The sequence below is a fragment of the Calidris pugnax genome, unplaced genomic scaffold (genome assembly GCF_001431845.1).
Source record: "Calidris pugnax isolate Ruff unplaced genomic scaffold, ASM143184v1 scaffold13, whole genome shotgun sequence".
Classification (NCBI taxonomy): domain Eukaryota; kingdom Metazoa; phylum Chordata; class Aves; order Charadriiformes; family Scolopacidae; genus Calidris; species Calidris pugnax.
The window spans coordinates 21,947,276-21,961,100 of NW_015090810.1; the positions used below are offsets into that span (position 1 = coordinate 21,947,276).

The window sequence follows — 13,825 nt, forward strand, 5'->3', positions numbered from 1 at the left end:
AGCGGCGGGCACCGTGCCAGCGCGGATCGTCCGTGAGCGGAGGGCGCCACCTAAAGAACAGGAAAAAAATCATAATTGAAAAAAATAAAAAAAAATTTAAAAGCTACTTTCAGCTACTTTTTTAGTTACGCCGTCTCATTTCCTCTCCACCCTTCCCCACTCCCCCACCAGATCCTCGCCGAAAGTATCAGGATGCCTGAAATACTGGGCACCAGCAGCACAGAGACACAGATTCCCGAAAAAAAAAAATTAAAAAAAAAAAAAAGAAGACCTGAAGCTCCAGACCCCACGTAAGTGGCCCCATGCCACCCCGGTGCCACTGCACACGCAGGAGCGATGGCAGGACGGTTTGCACAAACAGCTTCTAGGCTCTCACTTAGGGTGAGTAACTCCCCATGATTCATGCCAATAAAAGTCTCATAGAGCATCTCGCTCTGCTTCACGGGTGCGTGCGTGTGTGTGTGTGTGCGACGTGAATATCCGCCTGACATCCTTGCGGTTCAGGCTGAATAAGGAAAGGTTTAAATCCGGTCTCCAGATTTATAAGTAAATTTCTAGATTCTCTGTATTTCTAGATAAATGTAAATTTCTAGATTACTCTGTAATTTCAGGGCTGAGAGGGATTTAAGGTTTACAACACTTGCCTCTAAGGCAAACTCCTAAGGCAGCATCTGAAGAAAAGTAGGTTTTTCACTGGCAGAATTTCCTTCATCTTTCTCCTATCAGCTTAAATTAGACCTTTTAATTTACCTGACTATGCTATTTTAAATATCTATTTTATTAACTAGAGCATTATAATTCTACAGATATTTCTAGGGGAGCTTGCATCCTCTGAGCTTTGTTAAGCCTGACTGGGACTGACTGCTCTAAAACCCACTGCCATAGGTTTAATTCAAGAAGCCATTATCTACCATAATGGGGATCTTTTCCACTCTTCAGAAAACCTCTCTTTTTTTTTTTTTCCATAATTATGCATATTTCCACTAGTAATCTGTCAAACTGTCAGGAACTTTATTGGTCCATAGAGCTGGGTAATACCTCATGCACACTTGTCGGATGTCCAGCTACTATATTCATATTTTCTCAGTACATTCAACCTTAGCTGAGTATTTTAAAAGGAACCTGGAAGACTGACTGGCCTGGAATACGTAATTTTATCATGAAAGGGCACTTGCATTTCTGCCAATATAGAAAAGGATTAATTCCTGTTTCTCAAAAGCGAACAATCCTGCCAGCCCAGCTGTCTCTCTCTCACACACATACATACACACACTATGGATTTGTCACCTATTTTGTTATTATCTCTCCCCAGGCCTCCTTTCTTACAGGGCTTGGGGAACCAGACCGGTCTGCCAATGAGTACATGTCTACATCAGCTTTATGAACGTAACACCAGCCTTCATCTTTCCTTGACTTTCCAGCCCCCTCCTCCCTGAGAGCTGTTTCCTAGGAAGGATGGGCTTGTCAGAGGGGAGATTAACTCCTCTGTAAAGCCACTCAGGTGTAGCTGTGGTCATCTGGTAATGGCTAATTAGAGATCTCCTGGCAGAAGAAGAGAAGTTATTAAAGCTCAAGCAGGGGAAGCTAGGGCTTGGTGGATGGACATTTCAGCACTTCCAGCTGGGACGTGGCACCTGCGGTGGAGGTGAGAAAGTCCCTTTTTCCTCCAGGAGAATAGATTGCGATTGACTCAGGGACAGAGAGCACTGAAGCATTTTATTTGCAAAGGTTTTTTTTTCTTTTATTAAATCTTGTGCTTTCTTCTTTAAGTAAAAGCAGTGGTATGTTTAGGCACACTGTGGAAAACTTATACCTCTGTGCACTTCCTCATGTCTGTTGCAGACCAAAGAAGGAAAGCTATAATCCATCCCACACTCAGGGATGTTCTGGGCAGGAGGTACGAACTATGAAAAAAATGGAGAGCAACAACCAGGGACAGCACTAGGATTGCAACTGTCACAAGACAGGAGAGAGGCAAGCCTTGCCTGGTGGCTGGGACCTTTGCCAGCCTCTTCTTAGGTGACCACCAAGCAGTGGTAAAGTCCTTTTGAGGATCTTCCAGATAATTCCTTGCTGCTTTTTATCATCTTAATTATCAAGCAAACAGCTAAAAAAACATTCTTAAGTATATGCCACCTGAGGAAAAGAGCTAGGATTTTTTTCCTTTTCTTTTCTGAAGTGAGGAGCCAGAACAGTATTTCCCAGGGCATCTGCGTGGGAGCACCAGGAGTGCAGTCATCCCACTCTTCCCCTGCTTAGAGCTCATAAAGCCAGAGGGTTTCCAGTGTCTTGCAGGACTGCCCACACAGAAGTTTAGTATTCAATCTTAAGTGGTGGGTGTCCTCCTCCTCCTCCTCCTTTTCAGTAAATGAAGATGGATGGCTACGACAACACAGAGGTAAAGGAAGAGTCATTCCCATCCAAAAAGAAAGGCAAGAAAAGCACTTTCTAGTTGAATGAAAGATCATACAGTGGACTTGGTTCCACAGGAAGGCATCACTACACTATACATGTGACAGATCATTTCCTTGGATGACAAATAGACACATATCATAGAATCATAGAGTCATAGAATGGTTTGAGTTGGAAGGCACCTTAAAGATCATCTAGTTCCACCCTCCCTGTCCCCATGGGCAGGGACACCTCCCACTAGAGCAGGTTGCTCAAAGCCCCATTCAGGGCATTTGAACACTTCCAGGGATGGGGCATCCACAACTTCCCTGGACAACTTGTTCCAGTGTCTCACCACCCTCACAGTAAAGAATTTCTTCCTAATATCTAATCTAAATGTACTCTTTTTCAGTTAAAATCTCCCATCTTTCATCCAAATAAATTCATATTCTACAAGAGAAGAAAAAAAAATTTTCTCGATGCTTTCTGACAATGGGTCTTTGATCAATCATTTATATACAAAAAAGAGAAATAAATTATGAAAGGCAAACAACAAAAAAAAATCACCTTTTGAAGATTTAATATTCCAAAGGCCTACTCTTCACTAAAGCCAGCAACCTGCAAAATGCCACTAAAGATCTTGCTAGTCCACAGAGCAGAATAAAAGCCTTCAACAGTGGCAGCAGGTCTAGGTCTATTGCCACTCTCATTTCCATTTGGTCCAGTGTTCAGGGGTGGGTAAATCCTTAAGCAGATTGAATATACAAAGTTTCATGGGATGCCCCCAAGCTACAATAATTTATGCTGGACAAATAATGGCCAGAACATCTTTGTGTTCCAGGTTGGTTTAGATGAAGCTGTTATCCAGTGTGAACAGCAAGTACTGGTTTTGTACCCAAATGTGACAGAATTTTGGGAACACCTTGTAGAAACAGTGGGATTGCCACGTGACTATGTCCAGAAACTGAAATCCATCTGTAGTTTTGAGGTATTGCTAATGGCATAGCTAAAGTTATTCATAGTTTAGATTTACCAGAAATAGTTGGAACAAATTAATAATGAATTAGAACATTTCTTATCATCACAGGAGCGAGAGGGAATAAATAGAATCATCCATATTTTCTTATTACAAAACAGTGTGCAGCCTATTACCAAACACTAATTTGGTATTGCTTGTGCTGGAAAACTGCTGAAGGGTCCCTGGCTCCTGACAGCGCCGTTTAATTCAGTCTGAGGGGAGCAAGGCTGCGCAGAGGCAGGCCAGGGTGGGCAGGTGAGGACTGTCCCAACAGGGGTGAATCCCAGCCTGCCGGAGCCAGGCACGGCTCAATAATTCCAATTAACCACGCTAAAGACAACCGAGACGGGTCACGCAGAGCCCGGTAAATATCAATCAGAACCGCCGCATATTGTGACGAGAGAATAACGAGGTCTGTCTCATTAAGGAAAAGAGAAAAGACATTTGGTTGGGCTTAGAAGTCTGTCCTCGGTGGCTCGTGCACCCTGCAGTGCAGCATCTGCCTTGCGGGGCTGCAGTCCCTGCTGCCCCCAGCCAAAAATTGCCCTGAGCATGGGAGCCCTTCATGCAGTTTATTTCATAGAATCATAGAATCATAGAATGGTTTGGGTTGGAAGGGACCTCAAAGATCATCTAGTTCCAACCCCCCTGCCATGGGCAGGGACACCTCCCACTAGAGCAGGTTGCTCAAAGCCCCATCCAGCCTGGCCTTGAACACTTCCAGAGATGGGGCATCCATGACTTCCCTGGACAACCTGTTCCAGTGTCTCACCACCCTCATAGTAAAAAATTTCTTCCTGAGATCTAATCTGAATCTTTTTTCTTCCAATTTAAAACCGTTTCCCCTTGTCCTATCGTTACACCTCCTGGCATTAGGTCCCCGCTTTGTGCCTCGTGGCACAGGCAGGCCCCTGCTCAGCCAGACGCACAGCTCCAGAGAGATTCAGGGTGTTGGGGTGAGAGCTGGGTTGGGTGACCTCTGTGCTGGGAGTGGATGGGACAGCAGACACTGGGACCAGGAGCCAGCACATCCTTTTTGGCTGCTGTCGTCACTGGGCTCACGGAGAGCACCCAGACATTTGCATGGCAGCTGTCCCCAGTGAGGCCGGGGGTTTGGTTTCTCCACCAGCAGCCCTCCCCAACAGCCACTTCTCTGTCTGCGTGAGACCAGGGGCTATTTTAACACCCGATTGCCTTTAACTGCCAGGTTCTGGGCTTCCCAGGCTCTGAAACATGCCATAATCACACAGCATGGAATGAATATCTAACTGCAGACGTGACCCACTGGCGTATGCTTGAGGGCCAAAGCCTGTGATTATAAGGCAGCATCGCTGTTTTTAAACATTTTTTTATTCATTTAACTTTAATAAAGTACTTGGGTCTACATAGCCTAAAGAGAAACAGGCGATTCTTAGTTGTTATATTTAAAGATAGCACAAAGAATTTCCTCTGTGTGGCCTTATGGCCTGATCCATCTCTATCCTCTAATAAAATGTATTTCTGTAACAGCTGAGGCAATTAATCACTTAGAATTGGATTACAATCTCCATTACTTGAAAATCTTTAAAGTCAGGCTTTCTGTCTTTCTAAAAGATCCCAAGCTATTCAGCCAAATTCTTTGCCCTGCTTTATGCAAAGGTCAGACTGGATGTTCGTAATGGCCTCTTGTAATGTCAAAAATCGGTCTCTGACCCCTGTAATGCCACGGGAAAGACTCTCCCTGATTTCAGACAGACCTGCAGTAGATTTATTGACCTTTCTCATTAGGAATGAAGATTGTCTGCAGAAACTCCTGTGTGATTTCATAACTCCAGGTACGTGTCTATCAAGCTCACTGTGTAAAAACTTCTACCTTCGGTCTGCTTTGAATTTCCTAGGACTTCACGGAGCTCAACACAACCAGAAGTTGCTTGGACATGCAAGACTGAACCTTCTCTTTTGACCCCTAATATTGTGTTCAATCTCCAGAGGTAACTTGATTTTTCAACAGTAACAACAAAATAATAAATTATGATACTCTGTATATGTTTAAAATCCTGAAACTTTAATACAGTGTTTTCACTGTCATGAAATTCCCTTTCCTGGGGCTTTCTTGCTACTGAATGCAAGTATATTATTGACTTTGCATATGGGTTTTCAGAAAAAGTAATTAATTACATATAACTTGGAATAATTCTCTGACATATTTCATTCAACAACAAAAAGTTTTCTTCTAAGTATCAGCTACACTTGAGATTGTTCTAAAATGTATTCTTTTTTCTTTTTTTTAATCTGTCTGAAATTAATGTTTTACCATTGGATAAAGATGTTTAATTAGCTTCTCTGATTTAAAATGTGGGGGTGACAAGAATTTGCTCTGAAACACGATAGACAAAAAGTATGAGCAATGAAGCATGGAAATAACATTGTCTTATTACCTGATGCTGACAATTAAAGGTGGTTTGGCTTTGAGAGCTTGTCTTTCTGTTTGTTTTGGTGGTTTTGGTTTGTTTTTTTATTTATTTTTTTGTTAATAATCACTCCAGAGGGAGACACCTTTCTATGTTGCATTTACCTCTCTGTTTTGAATATATATGGTCTGATGATATGCCCATTCTTATTCTGCTGATAAGATGCCCATACTTATTCTGTGGCTTCTTCGTTATTATAAAATATGCTACACTTATGTAATGACTTTAATTCAAAAGCATTACTACTAATCTCACAATGTTCTTATAAGTAATATACTTATTAATATATTCCATCTAATTATCCAGTACAGTATGAAATACAGCAAATTCAGTGTACTTCCTTGGGAGCACATAGCTAAAAACCATAATAGCTCTAAAATAAATACCTGACCCCATTGGTGTCAAAAGCAAAGATCCTAATGACTTTAGTGAGGTCAGACAATCACTTTTGCATATCTGAATCCATTTTTTTGCCAGCACTGGAGGTTTACTACTCAAGAGTTATATCTCACTTGCCTCCAAACACTCAATGCCATTAATCTATAAATATCTGCTGATGCGTTCTCTCATGGATTATGGGGAGTCTAGTAATCAGTCCCTGTAAAGAGTGATTTTAGTTAAAGAAAGTCCTGTCCCCGTCCCCAAAGTAGCAGTCATTGGGTGATGGTCTCCACCAGTGCATGCGGAAATCAACATCACTTAAACGGCGAAGAAAACTGTGCCTTCAAAAAACAAAATGTACAGTGAATGACATGAAACACTAGTGAATTCCTGTAGTTGTTGTTAGTTTGAAGATGATTAATAACCTTGAACTAAACTAAAAATAATTAAAACCACATTACTCATCCTCAGAGAACAAGGTAATCAAAGCAGACTTTGCAACAGAGCATCTTCCAGTGTTGATTAGTGAACAATACTGTTAGTCATTACACTCGATATAGTTGGTGTCCGTCCTTGATTTTCCTGGGGGAAGAAGATGCAGCAGGGAGAGCTGAATCACGAGTTTTCCTCATATTTTTTCTTAATGAACAACAGCGTGCACTGCTGTTCTGGAACACAGCACCAGGTAATGTCAGCACAGTCAGTGGGATGCGTTAGACAGATGACAGAAGTTCCCAAGCATTGATCCCCAGACTAAAAGCATGAACTTGCTATGAGGATGTGAAGAGAAGGGTAATGCCCAGTGATTCCTCTTGTTTTCAAAGTCTGCATTTGGTTTACAGAAGTTAAACCTATTGTAAATACTTTCTCAGGATCATTCCTCCCTAATTCTATAGATACTAAATCATGGAAGACAAACCACCTCAGAATGCATGATTCATGGATGTAAAATTTAGGAATGGCTAACAGGGAACAGCACTGCAAAACGTGAAATCCTTGTGGTATTCTGTGCTGTGCTACATTAGTCCTAAGCCTAAATGAGCCCACAATGGAAGGAAAGCTCATCTTGAAGAAGAAAATAGCTTCTCTGCTCCAGTTAGGCGATGTAAAACTAAAAGGCCACAGACATATTAAACTCAATTTTTCTGAACTAGTAAGAAACAGAGAAAAGGAGAGGGGGTTGTGGGTTTCTCTTTCCAGACGTTTTTGTGGAAGAAGCAAAGTGAGCTGAGGTTGGGCACAGCTCTTTAATTCCACGGAGACCTGTGAGCAAAGCCCTTACTGTTGCTTTAACTTACAGCTACTGCCTTACTCTTGCTGAGCACCGCATACCTGCAATTCCCAGTGACTATTACATGTCACTAATATCCTCAGATGGCCTGGGGTCCTGGTTAGAAATACAGCAAGTCTTAAACACATAAATACAATGAACGGGAGTGTCGAATGCTTGACTTTCTCTGGACCGGGCTGTTAATGGCACCTACATAATACCAGGTGTAGAAACATTTTATTTCACATTATCTTACACCTTCAGATTGTCTTCTAAGTGAAATGTTAAGGCAGGGGCAAAAGGAAAACTTTCCTGAGGGGACCTGCAGAAGCTGTACCTCCAATGGAAACTGCTAAGCATCATTTCTACAAAGCACCTGAAAGCATAAGGAAAACCCTGGCTGTGACAGAAGCAGTATTGCCCAGAGAACAGTAAAGTTCATACAGATGTATTTCAAAGAAGCCCTGCGACACACTCTTTCATAACCCAGCCCCAGATTCCCTCTCTTTCTATCACACCCTCGTCACTCAGTTTTGCGCTGCAGCAGCACAAGAAGCATTCAATCATCCTGTCCTTTACTATCTTGTCCTGTCCACCCCCAACCATCCACAACATGCTAAATGTCACAAATGCATCATACACAACACAGGTATCACGAATAAATCCCAAGGAGGGGCTCATTTGGGGGAGAAAAACCCGATTCTACTCCCACTGCAGCGTCAGCGAGGTGTCGGTGCAGAAGCCAGTTGCAGCCTCCTGTGTCAGTGATTTTCTCATTTTGCTGGCTGCCGGATCTGTTACAGATTAGGCTGAGAGCAGTGATATTAGAAGAGATATTAGAAGAGCTGAAAGGGGAGTATCTGCTGCTTGTTGCTGCTCTTATGCCCTCACTGCCTGAGACCTGTTGCAGCCACCTGAGGGCTGTGGGCACAGGGTACGCTGCCACCAGCAGGTGCTGGGGCTCTGGCAAACTTGGCCATGGGTTTGACATTTTATGTGTTTGTGAGGTGTCTTCTGACCCTATAAGACAGAAAGTGGTGGCCCTCCCGTAGGGGACCTGAGCGACAACAGGAAAGGAGGATTTGTGCAGCAGTAGACGTAGGCCCAGGCTGGGCTTTATTTAACCAGACTGAGAAATAGCAGCCCCAAGGACATCGCAGCCCTGGCTTTTGCACACAATGATCCTTAAGAGTCCCCATAAACAGCTCTGCAGACCGGGGGACACGAGCACACAGTGGGAGTGCGTGGCCAGATGCTACTTTTATGGCAGACATTTCGCTGAGGAAGCGCAAAGCCTTCGTGCCACCTTGTGGCTGGCACAGGGGGGTGCCACCACTCCTTCTGCTCCGTAGACACGCTCCTAGAATAAAAGCACGTTGCCTCCTGCGAGCCATGGGGACGTCAATCCATCGCTTTCGGGCGGTGCGAGCCCTCACCCCGAGTATCTCCTTCAGGCACATCAAGAGGCCTGACTCATCCCGAGGAGCACTTGGAAGAAGCAAACGGGGTCTCCAAGGTGAGCGGGGGCAGGCACGAGTGCCGATCCCGCTGGCTCTGCCCGGGTGCGAGCCGCACGGAAAATCGCCTCCTGGTTGGGGTACACAATGTTCTAAGTGAGCTCCATGGCATGGCCGTGGTGAGAAAAACATTTTCTTGTTCTTTCCCACTGCATTATGAAAACCCACTAAAAGGAGCTTTTCGCACCACAAAACCTTTTAAAAGGATTCTGTCAACACAAAAGCAGCATTGACAGCAGTTGCCTTTAAAAGTACTTGAGTCTTCAAACTCTGAAAGACACTTCTTAATTTTTTTTTAATTTTCCAGGCTTGGTCTGCTCTCAGGCTTCAGAGAAATGTTTTCTGTAATTGCATGAGTAAGAAAATGTATCGTGAGATTAATTCCCATAACAACTTTTAGAACAATTTGTAAACATGTTCTTCACAAAATGGATATTCAAATACAGGGATCTTTGCCTCAGTAATTATATAAAAATGCTGTAGGGAAAATTTACCAGAGATACTGAGAGGAGTACAAGTCCCATTAGCATGTGGTGCCCGTGGCCCAGGTCACGTCACCAAGTGGTCAATACTCTCTGCTGTATTTTCTTCCTCCTCTCCTTTACCCTTTATCCACGTGTATTGGCACCCAGCACTGGACAAAAGGATGCACAAAGATGATTTTTCTAACACAGATTTTCCTCTGCTTTTGATGATATTAAGAGGCACGTTGCCACACAGAAAGCCCATCTCATATACTTCAAATACAGCGCTACCATTCCTGTCTCTGGGAAAACATATGGATGAGCCACCACTTTCACCCCTTTCATCTCTCAGCAATTAGAGAAGTCATTTTTCTTAAAAAGGGGAGGGCACTCGGAGTTCTGTCTCCTGAAACTTCTCCCTTGGCTCTCATTCTGATCATCTCATTACTGTAAAACTTGTATAAATGCTTCCTATAGAGCAATTTCAGCATAGGAATTTGCAAGTCAGAACAGGCAATTAGTTTATAAATTACCAGTCTTCCATATTTCGGAGGTTACTTACAGCTCTGGCCACTGCAGCATGCAGTTAAGAAAGAAAAAACTAGATCTTAGTGCTGCTACTGCTGAGAAGGAATCTTGGACTACAGTCAGTTTTTGTGCTGAGAAAAACTAGGATTACAGTAGGAAGAGCCCACTGTTTTGGAATAGTACCAACCAGAAGATTATTTTGTATTTAAAAAGGTTTTTATTTGTTCATTCAATAGGAAGCATCAAAGATGTTAATAGCTAAAAATTAATCACCCTGCATCAAAATATCCTGCTTCCAGAAATAATCATGCAAGAGATAAAACCATGGGTCAGCTGTTGCTTTGCAAAGAGTTTTTAATCTCTAACAAGAGGGCCATCCACAGATCACATCAATACCTTGGCAATCAGAAATCAGCCAGCCTGGATGGACAGCTAGTAAAAATGAAATTTCAGATGTTCAGAACCAATTCAGTCTGTGAAGACTTTGGAGCTCAGGTTGACAGCGACTCTGACACCTGTCAATAACAATTACTTTGCAATGTGAGGCAGTAACAGATCCCAAAAGGGTTTTAATATCTTGACCTTTTGTAATGAACTCAGAGGCAATCACTGGAGAATATCCTTCCTTAAGACATAGTTATAAAAAAACAAAGTGCATAATACAAAATTCAACTTAGTTTTGGCTGTTTTTTTTAAAAGGATTAAAATAGCATCTCCAAAGAATAAGCAAAATGACCTCATCTCTCATCTCACTGCAATACAAATCCTGAAGAACTATACAAGGACTGCAACATCCTAACCTGTGAAGAATATAAAGGACCCATATGGAACATTCTGCATCTGAGGAACATTAACTCTGGATCATGTGGAAACATCTAAAATAAGGACATGACTAAGCTGGCCTCTTTAATGACTAGAAAAAGAAACAAAATGGAAAATACCCACCTTCCAGGCCTCACCCTGTGCAGTGACCTGGAAAAGAAAACCTATTGGCACCAGCAATCAAGCTTTCCTGTATTATCTTCCTGGGGGGTTGATTACACTGTCCTAAATGTGGGTGACTGCTTGAGGTCCAAAATTCTTTACACTGTAGTTATTGCTCAGAAATCCAAACATAATTAGAAAAGCAGAAATATACAGTGGTAGCCAGTATACAATATGGCATGTAGTAACAACAGTTCAGAATTGCCAGCCAGGAGGGGTAACAAAACAAGGTTACCAGCATGCCAGCTGTGAAGTTTATGGTTTTCAAGGTACCTTCTACAAAAGAAGTAGTTCAGAAATTAGAAAAGCTCTGCAGTATCACATCTGTTTCTCCCAAATGAGCGATTTTTTTTAGTTATTTCCAATGCAAAAAACCATGCACATACTCTCAAACTACCATTCACCAGAACTCATTCTGCTTTAATCTATTTTTAAGAAAATTTTCTAGCTTTATCTCGCGCCCATGATTTGATCAAAGGGTGCTTGAAAAGTCAATTTCTGAAACCAGCAAAAACCTTTAAGTATTCTAAATAGGTGATTAGTTTGTTTCATTCACATTTCTAACTTACATTACTCTAAAACAAATGAAGAACAGCAAATGTTCTTCCAATATTAGCTTCTTACACTGACAGAGAGTGTTTCTCAGTGTTCCCCTCACATTTTTTATTCTTATTATGACCAAATCACGACGTACTGGCTAGTGCAGGCAGGGTATTGTGCCAGGCACTGTGTGCACCTGTTTGAAACGGCTCTCAGCCAAAGGCTTCACAATCTGAACAGAGAGGCCAGGCATGAATGAGAAACGGTAGGCACAAGAGAGATTGCTTGCCCTGTGATTAGAGAGGGAAATTGGTCTCAAAGTGGGAGATCAGCTCCATATCTCCAAGTCTGCTGTTCTGCCTTTTTCACCACGCTACTTTGCAGCACACAGCTGACTTTTTTTCTCTTCTATTTTTTATGATTTGGGGGTCTAATAAGGCTTGGTCTCACTGGCAAATTCCAGCTACAGATTACAGGGAATGTTTCCTGTTAAATTTAAGTCTGATATCTCCGGCCAAATTTGTGCCTGCTAGCTAACCCGCACTATTACTGTAGCGTTAACTACTGCATTTCTGGTGTTCCCACTTGAAACAGAGGTCATATTGTATGGACATTTTTTTCCCTTCAACTTTGATAAACAGGCATTCCTGCTGCTTGCACTCCTGCAGGGAATTCACATTCAGCACTATCATTTCCGATTTCTCAGCCTATCAAGCATTGTTGATGTTTTATTTCATAGCAGACAGAAGAGCATGAAGTGTTTTTTTTTACCTACAAGCTTGTAAATACTCTCAAAGCCCTTAAGGAGGAAACAATATCAAGTTCTATAAGAAAAGAACGGTAAAATTCACATGAAAATTTCATATATCTTTATTTTTATAACTGCACTGGGGGTCAGCTGGTATTAAAAATGACATGTACTTATCCATATTTCACTTTATATGCTAATTGCACACACTTCTTTTATTACAAGGTCTGGAAAGAATACCCTTCTGTAGCAATATGTTGAACCTTCATCTTAATCGCATAACTTTAGTTGGAAACTGTTCTCAGGAAAGATTGGTTAATATTTATAAAGTGCTTTAAAGATGAAAGAACTGCATACTTACAAATTTTATTGCATTCATGGCATTATTATAAGCTTAAACCTGAAGTGAATGTTTCTTCTTTTGAACTGGAATCTGAACTGGGAAACTTTTTAGCAGTAGATGCTTTTCTTCACTTCTACTGAAAGCTTCAGCCCTGAGGTGGTGAAATCACCATGAATGCCACATGGAGAGAATGCCATTTGGTAAGCAGTGATTTTCTAGTTGGAAAGACCAAGAAAATAATTCGTGGCCTTTTACGTCTTTAATGCAGGACAGAGTTTCATCACAATAGAAGAGGAGGAAGGGTTGACAGTGCAGTACATTCTCATTTAAAAGAAGATTTTTCTCTATACACTGTGCTTCAGAGATGAGACATATAATTTCCATTTGCACTTAATTTTGTTACTGATAGAAGATGCTGAGAGAGGGGAATAGAAAACAGCTAAGCAAGCAGAATTGCAAAATTCCCCGTTTAACACGAGGATTGAGCATATCAATATTTTTCCTCCACATGCTTTACAAATGAAGAGGTCCCAGTTCTCACATTTAGACCACCTGGAGTCTGCTTTGAGGTTCCAAAATATTAAAAAGAAAAAAATCCAATATGCTGATTTTTTTACTCATATTTCATGTCTTGCAATTTTAGCCAAGGTGCATGAATTAAAAAGTGAAGTCCTCAGGCATCAGATGCAGCAAGTGAAGTAGTTTTCTCTGTAGGCAAAAATGCAATGTAGCTTGGTGCTATTGGACTTTTCTTCCCTAAAGTGATCAGGAATATCTCTGGTTGAGATACTACTTCAGCCCCTCTTTGTCTCAACTTTCAATTGCCATTCCTCCCCAACCAAAAACGTTTGCAATGAAGACAGATGATGAAAGTCAGAAAGGCAAATAGTGAGATTGATGGTGACACTGAGAAGGAGCCACAACTGAAAGGGTAGGTGTTTTAAAGGTCAGGCTCAGGTGAGTTGCTAGAGTTGGAGTTTACACAATAGACTCATTTGCTGTGTCTAATGAAAGGTTAACGTTATTAATTTCTGTATCAGAGATCAGTCAGATGTAATACAAGCTTAGACTGTCAGAGCTTCGGGTGATCTGTCTATGGGAACAGATTATTTTTTTAATGGAATCCAGGACGTATTTTGACTGTGTTGAATTTAACACTGTTAAATCATCTATCATTCAGGACAATACATT

At 41.8% G+C, this 13,825-nt stretch overlaps 1 long non-coding RNA gene across 1 annotated transcript in view; it reads left to right on the forward strand.

The window, feature by feature from the left end:
* The window catches only part of LOC106886090, a 10,592-nt gene extending 4,775 nt beyond the window's left edge, over nucleotides 1–5,817 (forward strand). The window contains exons 2-3 of the long non-coding RNA XR_001411566.1: nucleotides 172–381; nucleotides 5,287–5,817. This is a non-coding gene — a long non-coding RNA (uncharacterized LOC106886090). The remainder of the gene's footprint in view (nucleotides 1–171; nucleotides 382–5,286) is intronic.
* The last annotated feature ends 8,008 nt before the right edge of the window (nucleotides 5,818–13,825 follow it).